The sequence below is a fragment of the Acomys russatus genome, chromosome 17 (genome assembly GCF_903995435.1).
Source record: "Acomys russatus chromosome 17, mAcoRus1.1, whole genome shotgun sequence".
Classification (NCBI taxonomy): Eukaryota; Metazoa; Chordata; class Mammalia; order Rodentia; family Muridae; genus Acomys; species Acomys russatus.
Window position 1 is genome coordinate 31,809,191 of NC_067153.1, and position 27,887 is coordinate 31,837,077.

Genomic DNA, 27,887 nt, shown 5'->3' on the forward strand with positions numbered 1-27,887 from the left:
CCTAAAAGCATCTTAATCTCTAAACAACTAAGATTCACTGTAAAGCTAAGCGACCTTGTCTTCAACTCCATCAGTTTAAGAAGGAATAAACCTGATTACCTGAGTATGCTGGGTGTGCAGGTTAGTAGCCAGAAGTATCTTGGAATCCATTCCTCTTGTCACTATCCTTTGACATGAATAATTAGTCGATAACCCAGCATGCTTTCTTTGGCAACTGCACACATACAAGACACAGTCAATATTCCTATTACCAGTGATTGTACCGTTGTCTCACCCAAATCCGGATGTGCTTACTGGAGCTAGCTCAGCAGGGATTGGGTCCTACATGTGGGATATTCACATGTATGGTAAATATAGTTCTAGTTGTGCTTGGGTTGGTTTGGGTTGTGTTCCTATTACATATTACAAAAACATCCTGCTCAATGCATTTTATTACTTTGGATCTGATTTTGATCCAATTGATTTTTAGAATGTAGGAGTAATTAGCTTGATTTCTTTCTAGTAAACAAAGAAATGCATATATCAAGGCACATAGAGAGGTCTTGAAATCTTGTTTGTGAAAATAAGATGAATTTTAAAGCAGAACCAGGAGACTTTAAACCTCAGTTTTATCATTCATGTTAATGCTATGTTCTGCAAGCCATTTAGTACTTAAGGGTTTATTTTGGGGAAATCTGGGTCTGCGCAGTACAGGGTGAGATCACTCTAATGTTACTATCTTCATTCATTCATTCATTCATTCATTCATTCATTCATTCTATCATTGAGTTATGGCGTCCAGAAGGTTGCCCTTAAGAGCCACTGGAAGTTACCCAGGATTTGATACTTTAGACTTTAGAGAAGTCCCTTGGGAATACTGAGATGTCCCCAAATGCACCAAAAAGAAGCCATTCCAGTAGTAGGGTTAACAGAAACTATCTTAAAGGCAAACAAAGAACTAGAAAAACAACTAGTGTCTACTATATTGCAAATGCTCACTCTCCTTCAAATGACAATTCAAATATAGCCCAAGCTAAAATAATTATGTACAACAGCAATGTCATATTTATTTTAGAGCTAGCAACTACAACAATTATTTGGTTTTGTCAAGTACCTATAAGTTAATCACCTTAAATGAGTCCTTTATATCAGTTAGAACATGAAGTGTTCATAGAAACTTTTATGGTTTTGTTACTAACAGAGTTTTACAGGTAACGCCTAGGAAAAAAATTAATTTGTGCAAGTTTAGAGAGCTAAAGAATGATGAATAGAGTATGAATCTAGACATATGACCCCAAAGATGTGATTTTAATTCTCTTTGAGAAGTCTTCATAGGATTGTTGTGTGATTTCATGGAATGTAGTTTGATTGCATTTGATGACAAGGTTTTGAAGTCATTATCACAAACTTTTGTTTTGTGAGATGGTCAAGGCTTTGGTTTCTGGATAAGATGGTTTGGTTTGGTTTCGTTGGAGCATACTCTCTTTGGTGTTGCATGCCTCCCAGCCCTCAGGGAGGCAGAGGCAGGTGGATCACTATGAGTTCAAGGCCAGCCTGCTCCCCAAATCAAGCAGAACAACTAGGGCTACACAAAGAAACCCTGTCTTGAAAAATCAAGAGAGAGAGAGAGAGAGAGAGAGAGAGAGAGAGAGAGAGAGAGAGAGAGAGAGAGAGAGAGAGAGAGAGAGAGAGAGAGAGAGATGAAGAAAAGAAAAGAAAATCATGTGCATCACACATGTATTTACACACACAAAATTCTATGAAGGATGCTGTTATAAGCCTTATATGCCCAATATCCAATATACCTCACCTCAGATTTATAAGTCTCATCTGAGGGTTCATTTTGGATCATTAATTAGTGATTTATGGATTTTGATTGGAAAGAAATATGCTTGAGTGTCTACAATGTTTCCAGTTGAATCTCCAATCAAAGCAGTGGATAAAAAGATGAAATATTTTCTAGTTAATTTTGGTTTATAAAAAAATGTCATTCACTCTTTTGTAATACAAATTATTCCTGGTCTTGATTGTTTCTTTCATGATAATGAGCCTAATTCAAACTTTTCTGACAAGTATTAAAATAATCCATTGGTCCTAGTTTTCATGTGTCTAGGTATCCATTATGTGTAGATGTACACCCCTAATTAGAAGCACAGACAAGGGGTGATGGGCTTTGCCTTTTGCTTTAGTACTCCTTTCCATGTCTACTGAAGTTGGATTATACTAAAAATATCTTCACTCATTAGCAAACCAGCTATGGGTCTGCTTGGTCCCAGGTGTCAATCTCTTTCACATGGAACTTACAGAACCTTTAATTGTAGACCAGGCTTTGTGAAGCTTAGTAGCTTCAGTATTCATGGTGTCTGGGTGAGACACAACTGTGGGGCATGCTTTCTGCATTGTAGAATGCTAAGCTTTGTCTCTGTCTTCTACTCATGAATGTCAGTAGCAGTTATTCCCCGAGTTATAATAACCAATAAATTCTTTGGAGAATGTCAACTGTTGTACAAATGAAAAAATGGTTCTCACATGGGACCACTGGTGCTATCATTTGAAAATAGGCCTACAAAGTATATATATTAAAAAGTGCAACACTGTAAAGAGGTGAGATCTGATAGGCAGAATTTTGTTAATAGGATTGCCTATCATAAACAGATCACTATTTTTATTGTGGGAGTGGGTTTGGGTACCATGCTATTGTGATTCCTAGCCTCTAGAGCCATGCATGTTAAATTACTCAATTGGTGATACCCTATTTTAGCAGCATATAGCAAGCTGCTCTATGTCAAACAGCTAATTGTCAACATACGTTAGTGTATTTCCTTATCCATCGTAACTGCTCTGCTTCCTATTATAATCTCTAAAGCAGTAACTGTGCCTTACTACTTAATTTCTGTTTTCAAAAATATGAAGGCAGAAAGAAAAATAGGAGTCAGTCATCAAAGTGCCAACTTTGTGACTGAGTATGACTCAGTCTGTGTGTGTCAATCTGTGTATGCCAGTCAGTTCTTCAGTTCAATCTACATGTATTTGTTGAGTGCTTTCTTCTCTGCGCCACTCAGGAATCAGTGTTCAGATGCTGGCCTTTCTGCTTAATATAGCCTTGAATAAATCGTGTAACTTCTCAGTGCATCATTTCATGCCTATATAGAAGAATAATAATATCAGCTATTAATGGGCTGCTGGGAACATGTGAGTTGAAATGCGAAAACCATGAGAGTAGGATCTATCACATGCACAAACCCGCTGAGGGATTATAGCAAATGCCACTATGCTTGCATATCAGGACTGGTACTTAGTTCTGGGGATCAACAATGGATATGTAGCCTTGTTTTTTTGAAGCTCGTGGCCACATTGCACAGGTGAGGAAAGTAAGGCAATTAGTGGAAGTCACCCAACTGGAGTGAGAATTGGGACCCAGATTCCTCTGACAACAAACCACACTGAGTTCTAGTAAGTTATCAATGGACTCCCAGAGGACCACTGTCAAAACTTCCTTTTGCTTGTATTCTTCTTTCTATGTTTTCTGCAGTTGGGGGCTTTCTGCTATGTTCTTCCATTGGATTCTGTTTCCCACTTCACTTCATATTGGGATAAATATTTGGAGACATTTGTTCATGGCCTTTCTGATATCGTTGGTTATGGACTAATCCTGGCCAGAAGATACATGATATTTCATTGAAAATGAAATGTCCACTGTGATTCATCTCTGCAGCAAGTGGGTAATGTGTACTTTGGGCTTTAAAAATAGAGATGAGTCAAGGAAATCATATGTTTCCCATTTAAAAAAAACTTTCAAAGATTTAGGTACTCCTCCACCCTTTACCGTCATATTAAACATGATGACCATAATTGGGGTACACATACAAATAGAACTTAAAATAGCTCATTCCTTTCCAATTATAACATTTGGCAATACTATTTATCAAAATAATAATTTTAGCTATTTATGGTCAAATTCCACATTGACTCAGAAATCTCCAGTGTGTCAATAGTCATTAGCCTAAATATCTATCACCACATGAAATGGAGTGGATGACTGTCAGCATTGTAGCATATCCCCTCCCCCTTATCCTCTCTCTCTCTCTCTCTCTCTCTGTCTCTCTCAATGTGTAATGAGGAATGAGTGTTACAGACATAGTATGCCTTATTCTAAATCGCTTTCTGTAGTTATTGTCCTGGTACTCCACCGCTGATGGCTTACATGTGCTTCTTCACTGGGTGTAGATGAAGAGAGTAGCCAGGCTGGTTGGCTGCCATCTGTGTTTGCACCTTTTAAGCAGATGCTGGCTCTTCTGTAGGTGGCCCAGCCCATGTTAGGCTACCATCTCTGTGTCCTTCATACACCTTGATAACAATCAGATGCTGATTTTTAGGTGAATCAGAAATAGCTTCCTATATTTTAATGAAACTCAATCAAACTACATCCTGGAAGAACATGATGTATAAAGGAGTCTCTCTTTTTTTTTTTTTTTACGTGAAGGTAAATTTTCTGGAAAATACCTTCAGTTAAAAACAAATGATTTGCAGTTAAAAACAAATGATTTGCAGTTAAATTATATTTTTAAAAATCTATGAAAACAACTATACCAGAGTTTTTCAACTTTTCTTAAGCTATGACCACTTAATACAGTTCTTCATGTTGTGGTGACTGCTAACCATAAAATTATTTTTGCTGCTACTCCCCATCTACAAATTTGTTGCTGTCAGGAATCATAATGTAAAAATCTGATTTCTTATGGTTTTAGGCAACTCCTGTGAAAGGGCCATTCAATTGCCAAAGGGGTCATGGACCAACAGGTTGAGATCCAGTGTTCTAGAGTGTTCGTCCCATACCTTTCTCTTCACCCCTCTTTTTGAAGCATAATTTCATTTTGTCATTCTGGTGATTATGATGTTTTTCCTTGGGTTTTTGTATTTTTGACCTTTTAGCCTGGAATTGAAAGGCAGTGGCTTATTTTCCTTTCACTGATTCGCATTGTCTAGCATGATGCTTCTTACTCCCAGCTGCATAGTTAGTATTTATGGAGTGAGTGGAAGCAGTGACTTGATATTCTGTTATCAATATGATTAGGATTGAGACAAAGAACAGAAACATCAATGCCCAGTGTATGTGCTCAAGGACCAAAGAATTCGGAAGAAGAGATTACTTAAGTCCCCAAGAAAGACTAAGAGTTTAAATGCTTACTGTGACTTCTTTAAGATTAATGTTTTGACAAACATTAATGTGATCATGAGCTGGCATAGACATTGTTTTTCTAGTATTTATGTTATGAAGCTATTTTAGTCTTCAGTTACTTTCAAATACTCAACAGGCTTCCCATCATTCCTTTCTTTCCTTGTTTCTCATTTACTCTAATGTTAACTAGAACATTTTTCTTGGCATAATAAAGTACTACAATTCTACCAAGAAGGGAAAGATGGATTGTTGAATGGATCAATTGATGGCCACTTGCCTTTTTTATTGTCTTAGTGTTTTACTGTGGCCATTGAGACACGTGCACATGAGAGTTCAGGGTAGAGTTGTGGGTACATGTGATAGCTGGGACAGTTATATTTGCTCTCACATTTATGTATGTGCATTTTGAGCTTGAAGCCAAAGACTTCAAATTTGTTACTCTCTACAAGAGTAAAATATCCAATTTATTATAAATCCGTTATTTCCCTAAGTTCTCAATATGTCTTGAGTTCATTGAGCCTTAAACTGGATAAAGAGGATAGAAATTGGTAAAGAACTGGTGATATTTTCTCATTTAAAATACACCGAGTTACACATGTCCACACACTAGAAATGTTTTTGAGAATCAGAAGAAAAGAATAAAAATGCTAAAAATAACTGTTGAATGACTGGATCACCAATTAGCTGTGGCATTAAGGATGCTCTATTCACTGCTGGATTCCTTGATATCCTTTTTTTTTTTTTTTTTTTTTTTTTTTTAAAGTAACAATAGTGGCTTTGGATTGAAATGGGAAGAAGAAGAACTCAGAACTGAACACCTTCATGGAGGCAACAAGCCTAAGACAGTTTGGTTGATGTTAAGTCTAACCAGCACCTTTACTTATGACGGCTGCAAAAGTAATGCTACAATCACATTCAGATTTAGAAATAGAATCTAAACAGAAAAAGTCAGAGGAAAGCTCTTCATTATTTCAGAACTAACATTTTGATAGGTTCTCTATGCTCATTTTCTTACTCTTTTCTTTTAGCATCCTGATCTCTTTGAAAATACTCTCCTCTCCATATAGGTGTGAAATACACACCTACTAACAGCCGGAGGGACTGTGCAGTGCACTTTGCATAACTCCTGATGGCCTCAGGTAACAATGTAAATGAACCTTATTAGTCAATGAGTTTTTACAGTACATAGGGGAAAACGTTTAAAAATGGTTTATTTTCTTTTGGACTTGGTGTAACTGCCTACCTTGAATGAAGACGAGGCACAGGAGAAGGAATTAGGGTATGTTACAATCTGGCTATTTGAGTCAGATGTTAAAAGGAAAAAAAATTGGCATTTCTGGGGTGGAAAAAGCTAGGTCTTCCTCCTTAAGAATCACAAAAATAGCTGTCGAAAGCTTTCAAACTTTCCAAGAGAAACTTCTTTAAAAGTTATGCGTAACTAAAAATAGGAGGATTATAATGGAAGTTAGTGTGCATGTGTGTAAAATCCCAGAGCAGCAGAGGCGGCCGAGCTGCAGGCTTGGGGTTTGTGAGTTTAAATCTCTTTGCAGATACAAATCTGCTGGCCAAAAAAGCATTTAACCCAATGTGGTCATAAGCACTTCTTACCTATATGACGGACTCCTTAAACAAGTCTCAGTAAAATGAACTTTAGGTTTATCATTTGGATTCAAGGAAAATACAGGCAGCCACAGAAAGGAATAATGGCAATTGTCTTGAAAGACTGTGGAAAGCTTGGCTCATGACTGTGGTGGCTTTGATCAGTGTAATGCAATCCTGAAGTGGTGGGGACCTTGTCTTTCAGAGCACTCGTGTCTAGACCCAAGATCTTAACTGTGGTCAGATCTTGAGAAAAACCCCTAACCCAATATGACTGTGTGGGGAAAGGAGGTCTACTGGGAATAGCAATACTGAATTCACCACAACAAAGCATGTGTGAGCACTGTTCCCAAGTATGCTGGTGCCTGAGGCTGGTCTAGGAAGACTAGGGGGATCAGGGAGTAACTTGCTTGATGTGTATTGGGTTCCCTTCTGGTGTGATTCCACCTCTTTTGCAACTCCAGTGGAGGCACAGGCTATAAAACACTGTGATTACTAAAAACTGCTGAGTTGTTTACTTCAAGTGGTTAATTTTATGCTCTGCATTTTCCCTCTATAAGAGAAAACACGCTCATGAGTCAAGTCAGAAAGAGCTTGCCTCGCACACAATAGTGGTATGTGTATGAGGCTTCTAGTGATTTTTGGATAAGATGTCTGCAATTTACACCTCTTCTTCTTCTTCAAAAAAGCAGTAACAGCCTTGGTTGTAAAGGATGGATGGCTGAAACAGGAGAAGCAGACAAGCATTTTGGAGCTTTTCTTCTTTCTTTTGTTTTAACCTTTGTTTTTGATTCAGAGGCAAATATAGCTATTGTTTTCTAATTGATTCTAATTTGAAGTGAAAGAAGAAATGCATGGGTGAGTAATAGTATCATTAGGTGGACCTTGAAACGTCAGATTGGTGTATTAGGAACACATAGCCTTTCTTAGGCATCTTGACTCATACACATAAACAAAAAAAACATCGTTGAAAGGAATGTGGACTCAGGAAAAATGTGGTGTCATTGTCGATTGATAAAGAATTCCATCAGCTTGCCCTACATAGCACCGCCTAATCATGTAACCTCATACGGCCTTTCCTTAAGGTGCCCTGCCTTGTATGATTTGCCAAGTGTTTCCTTTCCCAAGCCTTAAGTCACGCCACTAATCCCTGGCTTGAAACAACTCCTTGTTCTGTTGTGGCCGTTGTCCTTCTATGCTTACCTAAGCAAGTTCTGGATGTGAAATGTCCCTCCAGGTTGGGACCAGTCAAGGCACCAATTTCTGCAAATAAATCATTTGTATCTACTGATGAGGCTCACACCCAGAATACTCCCAGTGCCTGTCTCTCTCCAGTCAGTACTCCAGACTCTTGGGTGCCAGATGATTAAGCCTTGCTTCTAGCATGGGTTGGAAACAGCTGCACCCATATCAGACTTCTTTCGCTCTCAGCCAGATGCAGCCCTGCCTACACCCAGCTGTGATGTGTGGTGCCCCCTGGCAGCTCTCGTCTCCACAGACAACCTTTCATTTAGGTACCCTGTAAACTTTTCTTAATGTCTGCTTGTGAAGTTTGACAGAGTGGCACCAGAACAAAGCTAGCCTGGCTGCCGAAGCACTGGCAGCAGCGCCTGTCAGGCCTTTTTGTTTTCTCCCTTTGATAAAGTTTCACCTGCCTACTATTGTGGAGGGCTGGATGGCTGGTTCTGGGGACCTGGAGCAGAAGGCAGCCCTCTGATGGCAAAAAACTCAATGTTTGAAGTGGTCCTGGGGTACAGCTGGAGTTGAGTCATGAATTTCTTCCTCCCAATTGTAAATATCAAATCCAACCTTCCTGTCACAGCTTATATAAGTATTGGAGAAAAATTTAAATATAACCTTTCAACTTGGCTACTGTATTTTAAAATGCTAGAAGCAAGACTTAGGCAGTTGTAGGAAATGGTCACATTTGGATGAGTTGCATTTCCATTAAAGTGAAGGGGAGCAGTTAAAGCTATATGAAGAAAACCACTACTTTTTTGGTGGTATAACATGAAGCCTTACCTCCATTTCTAAAATCTCACTAATGTGTGAAATGGTATTATCAGAGCTCAGAGTGTTGCAAAAGATGTAGGGAGGTGAGCTTTGCAAGTTCCCATTCCTAGGAAGAACCTGTCCAGTCTTCAGATAAGTTAAGGGCCCTTTATCAGATGAGGGTGTGATGGCTTAGCTTAAGGCCAGCTCCAAGGCTCTTCCTGAGGGATGTTTGCAGCCTTATCCACTTGTGCTTTCTGCGCAGATCTGAGGAAACTTGGAGAGCTACGGAAGCTCTCCAGAACATAAGAAGCACAGCTCTTGCCTGAAAAGTCGTTGTCAGGTGACTTGAAAGAATAATTGATTAGGTAAAGCCTATTCGCGGCAAATGAGTTCTTTTTGGAAGAGAACCTGGGTAATGAATGCAGTTTGCCAGTTTTCACCTTTAATTTTTGGGCAGGATCATCTGCCCTCTTGTCCCCCCGCCACCCCCCCCAACCCAATACAAAACAAAATGGCCATTTTTCAAATACCTCATTAGTCCAGACCTACCTTTCTTTATAATTGAATTCGCTTTAACCTAAAGTGTAGGCTGGTGCTAGATTTGAGATATTGTCTTTGACCATCCCTGCTCATCCCTCAGAGCCTAACTAGAGGAGAGGACGGAAAAATAGCTGTGAGTGTTGTTGCCACTGTCTACCTGGCAGAGGGCAGCAAATGAAGCAGAAACCTCCAAGCTCTATTTTTATCTTCTTAAGTGCTTCTGAACACACAGTATACATTTTTATAAAAGAAAAGATCACAGGAACTGTGGCTTATCACCGCAGGAACAACGCTATGGCATAATATTAGTTAAACTCAGTTAATGTCAGTTCCAAACTAAAGAACAAGCAGATGAGCCACTCAGTTCTCTGTTCCCCCACACCCTAGCTTTCTTTCTTCCAAGTTATGCCAGAGAGAGAATTCCCATCTCCAAACTTTTCTCCTTATAAGGCCAGATTTCTGCCATTAAGAAGTCTGCGTAGAGATTGGGTGACTTCAAGCACTAAATTCTGTCTCCTGCTCTGGGCTCACTGGCAACAACTGTGACAATGCCCAAAGGAAGAATCTGGTAGGTGTGTCCTAACAGGAGACAGTGTTCCTACTCTAATTGCCATAAATACTTTGAAGCCATTGTCTGGTGGATTCAAGAAGACCGGTACTGAACGTGTGAGCTCAGTGCTGCAAGCTGGGAGCTCAGAATTGTAATTCTTAGATTGGCAATGACTCACTGAAGGGCTGCAGGCAAATTCGCTCATCTCTGTGTACTCCAACATATTTATTTGCAAAATCTAGAGAAATGAACACAGTTTCCTGACAGGGATATTTTATGGTGTGTGCATTAATAGTCACGATGGGTCAGTTGACAGTGAGCGAGTCCCACTACTGAGGTTTGATCTGGTGAAAGCCTCCCTGAAGTGTTAGCTGGCTCTGTTGTTTTTGTTTCCAAATCTGGGCTTTCGCCTTTGGAGGCCCTTAAATTTATAGTAAGGAAATTCAAATTCCCTTGAAGTCTTGGTTGAATCTTGGCAAAGACAGATGATTTTCTTTAAGACTGTGTCATATGGTGGCTTTGCAAAAGAAATCTTCTCACCTACCGCAAATCCCCCCCACCCCCCTGCCACCATATAGGACCAGATGCCATGCACCATGAGAACAGGCTTCTGTGGTGGGACCACATTGTCTCTGAACCCATCTGGGTAAAACCCTCCATGTAGTCTTTGGTCTTGGAAGAGCTATTGAATGAACCAAAAAGCGTCATAAAGACATCCTCCTTTGTTGATGTTCTTCTTCCATGTCTGATGAAACAGCCCTTTTGGGGATAAAAATGTCAAAATGAAAAATGACATGTCAATAAATAGAAATTGAATGAATGTGTTAGCATTAATTCGTTACATTCTACATATGCTCCTCTGAAGAAGTAGAGTTTATATCCAGGCCCAGCTGCAGGCTTCCAGTATGGTAAAAATGGGAAAGGACCCAAGAGAGATTGACCCAGCTGCCCCACATGGCTTCCATCCCACTCAGAGTGCCTTGCTGTGCTTACTTCTTTCATTGGAATGGTGTGCCATGGCGAAGTGTTCCAGGCCTCAGCGTAGATTGCCCTCGGCCAGCTCTCTTCCCCGTTTCATCTCTCTTGGGTCCTGAAGCACATTTCTGTCTCATCTACTTAACTCTGCTGTTAAGTCCCTGCCACCATGCCTGTCTCTTCAGCTTGCTACATTTTACACTCATTTGCCAGTGGCTGTGAAAAGAAATGACAGCAGAATTTCTCATGGACTTGGCTCTCATCCAGCATGGAAAACATACTGAGTTGACGTCTCCCAGAGCCTGTCTTTAGCTCAGGTGTCCCCATTTTATCAGGCTCTGCAGATTTCCTACATCTGTGCTGTATGACACTGTAAAGACTTCAACTGGAAGACCTGCCTTTCCCCTTATGCATCTCCATCCCACGTTTAAGGTTTAAGGCAAGGAGCCTATGCATCAGGTCTCAGGCTGAAAAAGCGCAGATTGTTTCAGTTCTGCTTTTTGCAGTGCCCTGCAGAATAAGACACCTCCTGCTCAGTGTTCCTTCTACTGCTCTGAAGGTGTGAACGGCCAAGATTCATGAGCTGACAGCCACGCAGTGTAAATACTAGAATGGATGACTGGGGCGTTGTTTCTTGCTTGGTCTGAGAATGAAATAATGAAACAAAAGGATTCGATCTTTTCTAAAGTTCTCACACAGAGTATTTTACTTCTCCTCAAATAGCTACTGATCTTCTTTGGTTATGCTCTAGGTTGAGCTATACTCAGTTACTACTGAGTTCTTTCTAGAGAGTAAGCCCTATGCTGCACATCAGGGTCTCATCCCTTTAGAGATAATGCCGTACTTATATCCGCTGTATGAAAGGGAAAGGGAGTCTTCAAGATGCTAGACAGTGGTACATAATCAGGATGTGAATTTGTGCTATCCTGCTCAAGAACTCCCAGTTGTTAAGAGTGATGTACTACTACACTGATTGGACAAAAGCCTTCTTGATAAATACTGAGAGAGATACCAGGAAAAAATATGACCCAACTGCTCCTCTGCCAATGCTATTGGTACTAAAAGAAGCAAGCCATCTGTTGCCTAACAGAGGCCGCATCTTGTACATACCAAACTTCTCTGTGTTTCCATATCCCCATTGTTATAATAGATAAGAAGGGTTTTTATTTTTCCTGGCTATTGGAGGTGGGGTTAAGTGTTCTAAAAGGTATGTAAAATAGTTGGGATAGTGCTTGATGACCTGGGAACTGTTAATTGCTAACTAATGCTTTCTTTTTTAAAAATATGCACTACGGAGTAGCAATTGTTATTGCGCGATTTTATATGGTAGACCCACTGTTAACCTCTCAGCAATCTATGTTGAATGCAATATATAGTCCATGTACTCTTTTATACTTTTCCTTGAGTGAAAATAGCTGACACAATGGCCTAGCAGATAGGACATGAGATTTCTGTAAGGTGGTTCTTTTATGTGAGGCAAAATAAAATATCACGTTAAACAAAGCCCCCAACTCCTCTAAGGCAAAGTTGAATGGTCCCCACAGTGGAGAGAGCAGAGACTGTAGTAGTTGGCATAGGGGGGGCAGGTCTCATGATGTATCTGAGGGTGAGAGACACACACAGCAGGTGACACAGGAATTCCCAAAGAGATTCCATTTTACTGCAGATGGAGGCAATTAGATCTCCCTTACTTCTCTAGGACTTTGCAAAGAGCCATGAACTCTTGCCAGTGAGTTATCCTGTCTGTGGTACTGGGGTTGGAGGCAACTGTATTCCCTTTACTTTTCTAGTGACCATAAAAGTATCCATGACAGCTTGTCAGTAGGTTAACCTTTCCTCTGTAGTTGGGAAAAAGGGCAAAGAAAGACAAAAGGTCTCTTGGGATTTGCTGTCCCCAGAATGCACAGCCTGAGCCTCTTAATTTTGTATTGAGAATCAACTCCATTGACTGAAGGGCAGAAATCCATTTCTCCTGAGAACTTCGTTCACAGAATATGTGTATAAGCACAGAGAACACATGTAGAAATAGAACATCTAGGGAGAAATGGGTCCAAGGAGCACACAAGCATTGAAAGATGCAAATGTAAAAAAAAAAAAAATACTCTCCATTTCCTAGGAACACAAACTGATTCCATCTTGACCCTTTGCAGACATGTCCTTAATCCACTTCTCTGAGGCATAATGTTGCCAAAGATATTGATGAACTTTTAATGCTACAAAAAAATCAACCAAGTGAGAACTGACAACTAATGTAGCTACTCTGATTCAGATGGGAGAAAAAACAGAGCAGATGATAGGATTGTGACTTGGCAGCTCTTCCTAGGAGATGTGGAGAGTCGGTGTCCACTAACGTAACACTCCGTGGACTATGACCAAGTTGCTAAGATGGTGCTGTGATAACTGTTCATTCTTTTTATACCCCATTGTTGATTTGTCTCTTTAATCCTGCAAAGGGAATTCTGAGAGGCAGGGCAACTTGAGTAAGAAGCAACTTCACCTAAAGTCTCCAGTCTGTTCCTTCTGCAGTCCTATGCACCCTCAAATGGACTTCCTTTTAAGACTGCGAAAATAATTCAGTTACCTCCCACCACTTTCCATGGGAGAGCGCCATTCTGCACCTCCCACAGCTTTCTTTGTTTGGAACTGTTCATTCTTGGCAGTAATATTCTTAAACCAAGGAAGAATGAGGAAATTTCACTGTCTTGGTAAAATTACCTCATTTAGGAATAATTGGTATTCACAGAAGAGATGCACATTTTCATCCACCTAGTAATGAACAAATTAACAAGACACCTACTGAGTTGTGTTAACAAAATTACCAAATGTAAAAGGAACTAATTACTAACCACTTCATCCAGACAAACTCAAAACTGCATCCCTAATGGGCTTTGTGGCTGCCTTGATAGAGACTGTGGAGGAAGGAAATGAACATGTGCTTGGTGATCAAAGACTATCCTCAGTGATTATTTTGGAAAAGGTACCCGCTCTTCAAGACAACAGAGACTGAGTCTTGCATTTCTTCCATTCTGGTGAGGAAGTCTACAACATTTGCTCTTTCTTTTTAGAGATAACTCTGCGCTGTCCATATATTTGAAGCATGTGGATGTGTAATTTATAAATAGTAATCTTTTGTGTAAAGATTTAGGGAGCAAACTTATGTAACTATTGGGTCAGCTAGGCAAATTCACAAAGCCATACATAATACCTAACATCATTTCACCCAGGGGACAACTTCTGATAAAGATGAAAGTAGGGTTCTCATATAAATGCTGCATTTCGGTATTTATTCAAATCCAAAGGCTGCTAACTATATTTTCAGGTTCTTATTTGGCACCCCTTAACAGATAAAATGTAATTGCACATGATAGGATTCCTTTGAGCTGACAGTAAACATTTGGAGGAACTTGATTCAGTTTTAAGATTACTTAGGTTAAATTAACCAGTTTGGTAATTTAAAATATGGGTGAGGTAGAAGAATAAACAAGGTCCATTCATCCATGCAGCCCTTCATCTAGCAAGTATTACTGATTTTCTACTAGGTGCTAATAGAATTCTAAGTGATAGGGGCAAAACCAAAGGACAAATAACCCCCCTACCCTTAAAACACAAATTCTGAGGCACATGATAGGCAAAGGAAAAACAAAGAAGGAAAATAATGGAACAGGTTTCAGTGACTAATAAATGGCCTGAAATACAAGGAGCAGGCAGAATACGAAAATGCCATAGGATGAAGAAAGTGTTGTCATGGAAGTTTCTGGAAGTTGTCTAACACTTTAACCAATTTGCACAAGTATGGTGTTCTGCAAATGCTTCCGTACCTCAACATTGTCCCTCTTCAGCTTTGCCTTTTGGATTTATTTATTGGAATAAATTGAGTTCTACACCTCAGTATAAAAGGCAAAGCTGCATGGACAGTTATATCTCATCACACAAATACATATGCATTTTAGAGATATGGATATGGAAAGAATGGAAACTGGCATCAAGTCTTAGCTAGATTGTGTCTCTTGGTAATGTCAGAAGCTACATCCATAAATCTGTGCCCACATGACTGGCTAAACAGGAGCAAGCAGAATAAAGATAACAACAATAGATATGCTAGCGAGGAAATCAGAAAGCCCCAAGCCTAGACAAGAACCAAAGGCACCCAAAGCTTTCTGTGAGAGTGAGAAATGGTCCTCCTAGTAAAGAGCACACTAATTGGTTATCCTGCATCATGTGGTTAGCCCTGAACACATACATACAAGCGATGTTGTATAGACTGATATCTATCTGACTGTCTGTCTGTCTGTCTGTCTATCATGAGAGCAATTAGTGAAAAAGACAACAGGATGTAGAGGAACAGGGAGGATTATCTGAGAAGGCTTGGAGGGAAGAAAAGAAAGGCAGCAGTTATATAATTATATCTAAAATAAAAAAGAAATAATTAACAAAAGAGTGGTAGTACTGGACCACAGTGTCAGAGCTTGTCTAGGAAAACCAAACAAAACTGAGTGAATTATTCTTGATTAAAGTAAATGATTCCATGCTCTTGGAAATCATTTCAGACATTAGAGAGTGAGTCAAGGCAGGCCCATTAGAAAATCTAAAAACACAATAACTCCACACACAGAGAGATGTTATAATTTTTTCAAAGTATAGGTGTAAAACAACACTGAGAACCTTCTCAGGATTGGTCTGATATGAAGGGTTTTTTGTTTTTGTTGTTGTTGCTGTTTTTGTTATTTGTTTTTGTTTTTGTTTTTTTTTTTTTTACATCAGGATGTTTTTCAGTGAATGTGGCTTTAGAGATGAAATGGAAGTCTTGAATCGTAAGATCATGTAAGGTGCCTCTGGTTTTTGTTTGTAGCTGGGGCCAGCCCAACATCAAACAATCATTAGAACATGGGCATGGGGGGGCAGTTATTGAAGAGAGATTAAAGCAAGGGAAATGCTATCAAAATTAGAGAACCATTTACTACATTGGTAACTATGATGAGGTTGTAGAAAGAGCAACAGACCAAGTGTGAAAGACCTGGTATATGGCTTTGGACAAGTTAATTTTCTACCCTAAAGTGAAGCTCTGAAAATACAGAGATTATTCTATATCAGTGTTGAGTTTAGAAGAAAGGACAAAGTTTTTCGTGGTAGGTACACTACACTTTTATAACCACCCCGCAGAGATTCATGGTATACGCAGGTACTTAGAGACTGAGAAAGTCGTCTGATAAAGATACTAGTTTCACTTGATTTAAAACACCAATTCAAACCTTTTCCTTATGGGCATGATGGATATATTTTGAAAATATATGTTTTTTTTTCTGAGAGAAATGGGCTTAGGATGTTGAGGAGATAAATGATTTTAAGATTCTGTTCAGAACTTTAGAATTTGTTTTTGTGTACACAGACACACATACACAAACGTGCACATGCCTTCTAGCTAAATCTCATTTACAAGTGTTTCTCTCCCTTTTTCTATTTTCCTGGGCCTCTGTATTAGCTTATTGTGATTTCAGTTAAACATTTCTTTCTGTCTTTTTTTTTTTTTTTTTTTTTTTTGAGACAGAATTTCTCTGTGTAGCTCTGGCTGTCTTGGAACTTGCGCTGTAGACCAGGCTAGCCTTGAATTCAGAAATTCACCTGTCTCTGCCTCTTGAGTGCTAGGATTAAAATAATGAGCCACCACAGCTAGGCAATTCCCCACTTTTAAAAGTGTTAGAAGGAAATTTATATGCATTAAAACTCTTATCAGGACTTACACTTCCCTAAATGTTTCAAGTCCTAGCCTTCTCCAACCAAAAATTGTGTTTCTGGAAACCGCCAAAATATATGAATTCTTGTCTTCTGGCTAATTTTTCTGAGGTGGAGTTGTGGTGCCTCTGATACACCTCTTAAACTTATGTGCAGAGATTCAGGTCTGAGGAGTAGATCCACCAGATGCCGCTTGCTAATGCTGCTTTCTCTGCTTTGCACTGTGTCTTATGCCACTGGGATCTCCAAAACAAAATGCTACTACCTACATAGCAGATGCAAAACCAAATATATCTCTCATAGTTCCAAGGTGGGAACATCTTTGACTAAGATGCAGATATATTAGTGTCTGAAGTGATCAGCTTTCTGCCTCTTAAATGGCATCTTCCTGTTGACCCTCACATGATGTTTCCAAGAACTTCTTTTGGAAGAAAAGTCTTCCCTGACACAAGGTTGTTGCAACTATCTCATACTTCCACACCAGTAATAAAATTTGAACATATGATTTTTTGGGAGAACATAAATGTTCTCTCAAGTCTGTTGGCTTTACCATCTGCTTATGAAGCCTTTCTCTGTCATCTTCATTTTTTTCCCTAACTTGATCAGCACTGTCATTTTAGTTTTAAAAATAGCTTCTGGTATAATGTCATTAAATGATGGTGCAATGAAAATCAAGACTGGAGAGGCACAGGGGATTGGAGGCAGGAAAGAAAGGTGAAAGACATGGTCTCATATCCCTTACTATTACAATCAGAGTTGTGTCCTCCACTTTTCAGAATCTACATGTTATGCCATGCTAACCCTTGGAAGGCTTCAATCTGTTCTTCATCCAATAAGCCAATAGCATCTGCTTTTGAAGGTGGTGTTGGACATGTGCTCTCAGAGATATGTTGAGATTAGCTAAAGGCCAATCAGTGGTATGCTAATCCTTCTGGAGAGTTTCTACTCTAGGAACATAATTGTTGGAAACTGTATTCCATCATTTGTCTTGAAGCACAGCATGTAGTTGTCACCAGGGACATTTGCTCCGGGGGTGAGTTTGACATTGATAGGATCTAATTTCACACCCAATGTAACAGGTTGAAGAGCACCACGACTTTGCAGACCTTAAGTTTTGTCTGTTGTTTGGTGTCTTTTTGTTGCCAGACTCTACTTCCTAGCTTTCTCTGCCAAAACTGGCAGGCAAGCAGAATTTTTAAAAAATTAGGCAGAAGAGAGAATTTTTTTTTCTGTAGCATATGATGAAAAATGGAAATAAAAGCCATGAAAATGCTAAAGCATCTTTATACAAATGCAAGGGCTATGGAAGGTTGGCAAGAAGATAGCTGTGTATCTGAGTGAAGAAGGTTATGAATACATTTAGATAAACAAAATCTGCTAAGATCATGTTCGCTGCTAGGATGCTATCCTTAATCATAAACACCATAGAGCGACTGGGTAAGGAAAAAAGATGAAGAACTGGCATTTCTATCAATCTTTTTGCCAATACTAATGAGACATTAACTGGAGTAAAGATAAGCTTCTAGTTGAGCTGAAATTTGTGGCATAGTAGCTTGGAAGAGATGAACAGTGTACTTTGCCTGCTCTCAGGATGCTGCCAGCTTTGGGATAGATACTACAGTTTTAAAATGTCTATTATCAGATTTTTTTCAACCATTTTACCATTATCTAAATTTATGCAATAAATATTTCAACTTGAGGATTCTTGAAAAGGCACAAAAATAAAAGAAATAGATATAGTTTAGTCTAAACATTTTGGTAAGCTATAAGGCCATTCAAAGATCACAGAGCTAAGGCCCAAATGCTGGTAAAAGGAGACAATTGAACTATCTTAACCATTTGGTATGATTGTGAAAAAAGGAGATAGATCTGAAAAATTATATGGGAAAGGCAGATTAGGTGAGAAGGCAAAGAGATTGTCTCCTTACCCAAGCATTTCCCTGTGTCAGCTGCTGATACTGCGATCTTCCATGGAAATCTTTCAGAATAACTGATTCCCCCTCTGTACATTTAATGAGTCACTAGATGTTATTGAATTCTCTCCTTAAAAGCCAATTTGGCCAACTCCTCTTATACTCATTGAATCTACTTTAGGAAGATGTGTATCACCCTACTGCCAGAACTCTCTCTGTCTCCCTTGTGTTTCTAGATTGTTCTGTCTCAAGCAGACCTTGTAGGGCTTTCTATCAGAAGCATGCTTCTAATGAATCTCTATTACCTGTGGGAAGAACTTACACCTTTTTTGCATGGCATGTGTGCTCATGGTGCTCTTTCCTTACTGGGTAACAGGAAACATTATTTTTACATGGAAATAAAATGATAAAAACAAAGTATGAACTTTGTGATTCCTTATGATCAATTTTCTTTGACCTTAGCTGACATGAATCTGAACACTAGATTTTTTTTTTTTTTTTTTTTTTTACCAAATGTGAGTATGGATTTGGGCAATTTGTTTTGTCCCAGTCTCAGAAATTTCTGGAAAGGATAAAATTTAATACTATAAGCAAAATATCTAGGCAATCTTCTGGAACGCAGTGTATATATACTAACACAAAGTTATCGCTCCATCCCCAACAAATGCATTGCTTTCCAATTTACAATGTGAAAGTTTATATTAAAAATATAATGAGTCAAAGAAAAAGAGGAGAAATTTCAACTTTGTTAAATAAAACACTTGTAATTTCTCTTAAGTTTATGATGTGAAAATATGTTGTATCTCAGGTGAAGAAGTATTTCAGATTTTTTTCTCTACAGAAAATTTGCTCTGACATATAAAAAATGGGCAGATTAAAAACAAGATGGATATTAGGGCAAGAAAAATTCAGAGCCCACTTGAGTTAAATTCAGTGACATCAGATTAATTTAAGTATTTTATATAACAGTTTTCTTAGGACACGTATTTTTAAATCAAACACGATCATGGCAAAATGGGACTACAAAATGACAAATATTCCTATCATATTCAATGTTTGATTATTTTTAACTCCAAAATTGAAATAAACCAGTTAGTGACTTCAATTAGGAATTGATTTATTATTTTTGGGAGAAAGTAGAAAATTAAGAAAACACATCGGTCCATGGGTGAAAAGAATTGGCTTTCCCTTACAAAACTACTTTTAATATCTCATAACATTTGCCAGAGCATTCAAGCTCTTAGGAATAAATGGAAAATACACAAGTAGTTCTCTTTGCCCTAGTTTTGCCAAGTAGGTACAACATCCATGCTTGCTAGAATTAAGACATGATGTGACACATGTTCAGACAGGGAAAAACACTTTTGGAATTCTGTGACACAGAAAAGAGTTTCGAGAAGTCAATTCAGCAGTTGTTGAGGACACTATTCTTTACTTAATCAGGCCTTTAGGGTCTTATGATAAAATATAGGAATAATACTGACAGCTATGGCTCGCTCCCTCCTAAGTGCTATTTGGGTGTTTGTTTGAGCCCCATGACCATTCAAAGAGCTCTGTTATCTCCAGTTTATCCAAGTAGAGGAACTTAGCGGTAGGGGGATTTGTTCAAGGTTAATACTCCAGGAACACATCAGTAGCCTCACTAAAGGAGGCAATGCATTTATTTATTCAGCAACTATTTAACTTGCACATTTTTGGAACCTGGTATCATCCTCAGTAATGTGAACAGTCTGGTATGAACAACTGAGACACATATTCTGCTGTCATATGTCTGGAATCTACTTCTAGATATTAGAGCTAGTGCCCTCAGGGTCTAATGTAGTAGCCATCTGCACTGCTTAGAATGCAACCTGACATGCCACACGCACTGGTGTTACTTCTGTTTATGTCGTTAACTCCTATCAAATGATGGAAAACCACTGTTGATCTCAGAACTTAAAAATCCTCCTGTGATGCCCAAGAACATTAAGCCAGAACGTTAACATGAGAGCCAAGACTACAATAGAACGATTGAATGTTTTATGGATCTTGGAAGACGAGAGTAGATGGTGACCTTTGGGGTATTGTATATTTGTAAGGCCACTGTGGAAATTAGATTGTGGCAGGTTTGAATTCTAGCCCTGTCTTTGGACATGTTACTTAACCTTTCAGCAAAATAAAATCATAGGCACCATGTCAAAATTGTAATGAAAGCAGGATGAGATGCCAGAGGTACGTGACAAATGTGCCACCATGCCAGTGATGACAGCAGTGGTCTCTTACTGGGATGACTAAAATGATGCCACCAGTGGAGGAGTATGAATGCTTTATACAGAGTTAGCATACACATTCTTCCTTATCCTATTCTTCCCTTCTAAAAGTCAGTAGCCTGATATTAGCACTTCCATAATACACAATGTGCTTTTAGTTAAAACATCTAAAATATTTACTCCATTTATGTTTCATATGTATATGTGGTTGTCACATGTGTACTGAGTACTGACACTGTCCAGAAAAAGGTATCTGATCCCCTGAATCTGGAGTTACAGACAGTTGAGAGCAGCTAGACACAGGTTTTGGGAACTGAACTCTCGTCCTCTGAACAAAATCAGAAATGAAAAGGGGGACATAACAACAGACACTGAGGAAATCCTAACTATCATTATGTCTTACTTTAAAAGCCTATATTCCACAAAATTGGAAAATATAAAGGAAATGGACGATTTTCTTCACAGATTTCAACTACCAAAGTTAAATCAATATCAGGTAAACAGTCATTCCTATAACTCTGAAGAAAAAAGAAGCAATCACCAAAGGTCTCCCACAAAAAAAAAAAAAAAAAAAAAAAAAAAAAAAAAAGTCTCCAGGGCCAGATGAGTTTAGTACAGAGAATTTGACCAGACATTCAAGAAGAGATAATAGCAATATTCTTTAAACTATTCCTCAAAATAGTAACTGAAGGAACATTGGCCAGCTCATTTTATGAGGCTACAGTCTCCCTGACACCTAAACCACACTAAGACTCAACCAAGAAAGATAATTTCAGACCAATTTCTCTCCTGAACATTGATGCCAAAATATTCAACAAAGAACTCACAAACTGAATCTAAGAACATATCAATTACATCATCCACCATGATCAAGTAGGCTTCATTCTAGGGATTCAGGGATGGTTCAACATATGAAAATCCATCAATGTAATCCACCATATAAATAAAATGAAAGAAAAAAAATCACATGATCATCTCATTAGATCCCCAAAAAAAGCTCTTGACAATATTTAACACCCCATTCATTATGAAAGTCTTGGAGATATATCAGGGATACAAGACCTATACCTAAACATAATAAAGGCTGTATACAGCAAGGCAATAGCCAACATCAAATTAAATGGAGAGAAACTTAAAGCAATTCCACTAAAATCAGGGAAAGACAAGGCTGCCCACATTCTCCATATCTCTTCAGTATAATACTTGTAGTTCTAGCTAGAACAATAAGACAACTAAAAGGGCTCAAGGGAATACACATTGGAAAGGAAGAAGTCAAAGTGTTCACAGATGATAAGATAGTATACATAAGTGACCCCAAAAATTCCACCAAAGAACTCCTAAAGCTGATCAACACCTTTAGAAAAGAGGCTGAATTCAAGATACAGCACCCTCCTGTATACAAATGGCAAACAGCTGAGAAAGAAACTAGGGAAACTACACCCTTCACAATAGCCACAAATAATACAAAGTATCTTGGTGTACTCTAACCAAGCAAGTGAAAGACCTGTATGACAAGAACTTCAAGTCTTTGAAGAAAGAAAGTGAAGAAGATATCAGAAGACAGAAAGATATCCCATGCTCATGGATTGGTAGAACAAACATAGTAGAAATGGCCATCTGATCAAAAGCAACCTACAGATTCAATTCAGTCCTCATTAAAATACCAACATAGTTCTTCAGAGAGTTTGAAAGAAAATTCTAAACGTCATATGAAAAAACAAACAAACAAAAAACCCAGAATAGCTAAGAAAATCTTATACAATAAAAGCATTTCTGGAGATATCTTCATCCCTGACTTCATCTGACTTCAAGCTATACTACAGAGCCATAGTAATAAAAACTGAAGAGTACTGGCACTAAAATAGACTTGTTGATCAATGGCAGCAAATTGAAAACCCAGAAATTGACCCACCTACCTACACGCACATGATTTTTGACAGAGGAGACAAAACCATCTTCAACAAATGGTTCTGGTCTAACTGGATGTCTACATGTAGAAAATTGCAAACAGATTCATATTTATCATCCTGCATAAAACTCAAGTTGAAGTGGATCAAAGACCTTAGTATAATGCCAGATACACTAAATCTATTAGAAGAGAAGGTGGGGGAAGAACCTTGAAGTCATTGCCACAGGACACAACTTGCTGAACAGAACACCAACAGCTCAGGCTCTAATATCAACAATTAATAACGTTGAAACTGAAAATCTCTCTAAGGCAAAGGACACTGTTAATAGAATGAAATGACCATCAACAGATTGGGAAAGATCTTTATTAATTCTACATCCAACAAAGGGCTAATATCCATAATATATAAAGAACTCAAGAAATTAAACACCACCAAACCAAATAACCCAATTTAAAAATGGGTTACCGAGCTAAACAGAGAATTCTCAACAGAGGAAGTTCAAATGGCCCAGAAGCTCAATGTCCTTAGTCATCATGGAAATGCAAATCAAAAGGACTCTGAGATTCCATCTTACAATAGTCAGAATGGGTGAGATTAAAGTCTCAAGTAAGAGCACATGTTGGCGAGAATGTGGAGAAAGGGGAATACTCCTCCATTACTGGTTGGAGAGCAAAATTGTACAACCACTTTGGAAATCAATCTGGAGGTTTCTCAGAAAATTGTGACTAGCTCTACCTCAAGACCCAATTATATCACTCCTGGGCATATACACGAAAGTTCCTCCACTGTACAACAAGGGCATTTGCTCAGCTATGTTCATAGCAGCTTTATTCATAATAGCCAGAATCTGGAAATAGCCTAGCTTTACCTCAACCAAAGAATGGATAAAGAAACTATGGTACACTTACACAATTGAATACTACTTAGCTATTAAAAATAAAGGAATCATGAAATTTTCAGGCAAATGGATGGAACTAGAAAAGATCATCCCAAATGAGGTAACCTAGATCCAGGAAGACACACATGGTATGTACTCACTAATAAGCAGATGTTAGACATATAGTACAATTTAAATATACTACCATACAGGGACCCAAAGAAGATAAGTAGCAAGGAGGATCCAAGAAAGAATGCTTAAACTTCACTCAGAAAGGGAAATAGAATAGACAGTGGAAGTGGCTGAAGAGAGGGAACAAGGTAGGAGAGGGAGCCAAGAAAGATAGAGGGTGGAGATCAGCCATAGGGAGAGTGGAGGCAGGAGGACAGAAGGTCAATAGAGAAAAGAGAAACTGTGTGTGGGCTGGGGCATCTCTGTGACACATTGGAGACCTAAATCAGGGTAGATTCTTAGGAAGATATGAGGGGACTTTAGCAGAGACTCCTAGTAACAGGGGCTATAGAAACTGAAGAGGACACCCTCTAACTAGTCAAGTCTAGTAGAGGGAGGAAATACCAACCCACCTACAAAACTTCAACCCAAAATTTATCCTGCCTACAAGATGTGCAGGGATGAAGATAGAATAGAGATTGAGAGACTGTCCAACCAATTCCTGGCCACACCATGCAAGAGAGCCAACCCCAACACTGTTAGTGACACTCTACCATGGCTGTAGACAGAAGCCTAGCATAACTGCCCTCTGACAGGACCCACCCAACAATGGAGAAGAAACAGATGCTGAGACTCACAGCCAAACACTGGGCGGAGCACAGAGACCCTTATGGAAGACTCTAAGAAAGGATAGAGGGATCCAGAGGGAATAGGAGCGCCACAAGAAAACCCACAGAGCCAGTTAATCTGGGCCAGTGGCATGGGGTTGTGGAGGAAAGGCTTTTGGAGGTTGAAACACCAACCAGGGACCATGTATGCACTGGACCTAGGCCCCCTACATAGATGTACCCAATAGGCAGCTTGGTCTTCATGTGAGTCCCTTAGTAAGGGGAGTGGGGGCTGTCTCTCAGGAATTTCTTGTATACTTTTTGATCACTTCCTCCTGGTGGGGTGGCCTTGCTAGGCCACCTGGTAGAGGATGTCCTCGGACATGTAGGTGTGGGGCGAGGCTCCCCTTTTGAGGGCGTAGGGGAGAGAGGATATGGGGAAGAGGGAGGAGAGAGGGAGGGACTAAGAAGAGAGGAGGGAGGGGCTATATGTTTGGGAATCTAAAGTAAATAAATAAATAAATAAATAAAAATTTAAAGGGAAAATAATGTCATGAGCAAACAAGGATTGTTACTGCCCATATCAGGCCTCCACATTCATGCACCTTGTACTCACGGGCGTGAGCACACGCGAACACAGCAAGATTGGAAGGTCTAGAAGATCAAAGAGTTTGCTGTGAGATTGGTGTGTCCTGGTAATTTCAGAAGCCATATGAACTGAGTCTTACCAACATCACTGCTTCTGCATGTAAAACATACACACGTTAATGTTTTATGTGTAGTTGGCAAATAATTGCACATTTATGGTGTGTAGTGTGATACTTACCCATGTGTATTTATTACAAAATGACTGGATCAGACTTTATGCCTGTCATCTTTGCACAAGAGAAATACAAATGAGTGAGGTGACCAATGGCTGGATCTAGCCATGCTGTCTATGACTCAGATCAATGACTAGCATGGCAGGATGGCCCTGAAGGTACAATACTAGCACACATACCTTGGCAGCGACCAATAGGTTTCTACTTGGACTTAAGACCTGCTCAATAAAAGGAATACCGTGACAGATACTGGAAACTTAGCTAAATACTCAGGGATAATGAAGTTGTTCTCATTGGAGGAGCACCTACACTCATTAATTTACTAAATCAGCACACTCCCTAACAAAAATCTGTGGGTATTTTTTTCTATACCCACAGACAAGTGTGGTCTTCACGCCTCACCAGGGAAAATTCTGTTTGCAACAGAGACAATTACAGAAACCACAGCCAATAAAAATACAGAGTCGTGGAGCCCAGTTACAGTGGATACATCTACAAAGCACTCCCAGACCGAAGGCTAGGGAACATTGAAGAAGAAGGGGCATAGAGATTGTAAGGATAGAAGATCGCAGAGTTTGCATTGCGATTGCATTGCCTAATAAAGTCAGATGCTAGTACCCACAGAAGAATCCCACCAACATGGCTGCTTACATAGGAGCTGAACAGGACAATAGACATGCTGAAGAGGATGGGAAAAGCCACAAAGACTCCACCTTAAACAAAGAATTAAAGGCAACTGAGGAAAACTAACCAGGTGAGATTTATCTTCTCCAGGGCAGAACACATCAATTGGTTGTCCAAAGGCCAAATGTCAGTCCTGAAAACATAAAAATAACATTACATGGACAGAACACATTATATATCTATTAATATAATAATAACTGGTGAAAAAAAGGCCAGGTATTTGACTATCATGAAAGAGTGTTGAGGAGGGTGCAAAGAGAGAAAGTGGGAGGAAAAATACTGTATTTTTTTCTAATCTCAAAAATAAAATAAAGACATCTTTAAATGCAAGTAAAGCTACTTCTACTCATTGAATACATTGTGGCCTAAACACTGTTCTGTGTCCAAACGATGAATTAAATTTTCTTAATGTTCTAAAAGTCCTATAGTAATTAAATATTCTGATGACCTAAGAAGAAGCTAGAAGTGATTGAGAGCAAAAGTTTGAAATACTGTTATAACTCCAAAGCTTTTTATTCCAGGCTGATGTTATTCTTTTGTTTGTTTTTTTTTCCTTGATATTAAATAGTTCCTAGGGCTGGGCGTGGTGGCACATGCCTTTAATCCCAGCACTTGGGAGGCAGAGGCAGGAGGATCGCTGTGAGTTCGAGGCCAGCTTGGTCTATAAAGTGAGTCCAGGATGGCCAAGGCTACACAGAGAAACCCTGTCTCAAAAAACCAAAAAAAAAAAAAAAAAAAAAAAAAGTTCCTATCATCACCACCATCATCATCATTATCATCACCATTATTATCATTATTTTACAATATTTCGCCCTCCCTCCTCTCTTCCTAGTTCTTCACTCTCAGCCTCCAAGTCCCCTCACTTCTCGCCATCTACTCTTCCTTGATTTCTCTCCAGAAAAAGGTTGGCCTCCATGGATATCAGTTAGCTCTGACATATTAAGTTGCAGTAAGATTAGGTACCTCCTCTCCTATTAAGACTAGAGGAGGCAACCATGTAGGAGGAAAGGGGTCCCAAAGGCAGGCAACAGAGTCAGAGACAGCCATCCTTCGGAGTTGGTGGTTCAGTCTCTGTGAGCCTGTGTGAGAACATTTTAGTTGACTCTATAGGTTTTATTGTGATATCCTTGACCTCTCTGGTTCCTATAGTCTTTCTTCCTCATCTTCTGTACGATTCCCCAAGCTCTACCAAATGTTTGGATTCGGGCATCTGCATCTATTTCCCTCAGTTGCTGGGTGAAGCCTCTGGGATGACAGTTGGGGTAGGCACCAGTCTATGAGTATAACAGAATACCACTAGGAATCATTTCATTGTTCTCTTCTTTCTTGTTGTACCGAGCTGCTTAGATCACTGTCAGCTCACACACTAAACTTAATTTAGCTGGTGGTATTTCATTCTTACCCTTATTGCTTTGGATACCTGCACCTCTCCCCAAATTGTCCACCATCAGTTCCTTTTGTTGTCCTCATGTTCATTTTTCTTTTTTCTTTCTTTCTTTTTAAAAAGCATTTCTCTCTAATTTGTTGTGGGTTTTACCCTACCCATCCTTGCTTGTGATCAGTCATTTCTCTAAAGATTACTGATCCCTTTCAGTGGAGAAAGGTGTTTAAAAACCAAGAGCTGAGTGATTGGTATAATATGTATCTGTGTGGAATTTTCTCATTTCCAGGGCCCCTTAGTGGATACAGCTATTCATGAATTTATTTTTATGTATACATGCACCAGTGTGCTTTTAAAAACATATACACACACTTAAATTATAAACATTTCTTTCTGTGCACTTATTTTAAAACAGGGAGGCTAAATATGCATTGAAAAAAAGGAAGGAGGGAAAAGAGTAAGGAAAGAAAACGTTTAATTGGGAGATTGATTTACATTCAGAATTTTAGATGCACGATGTTTTCTTCAAGGCTGTCAAATACAAAAAGCCAAAACACTAAGAATGTAACATTTATATAATTCCTGATTGTGACATGGTTCTTCTTGCTATAGGTAGTTTGTTGTATATACGTGTAATACTATAAATGTATATGTTTTTTTAAAAAAGTGTTAAATTGAGTTTAAGAAAGGAAAGTTCTAGGAGTTGACATAATGCCTCAGTGGTTA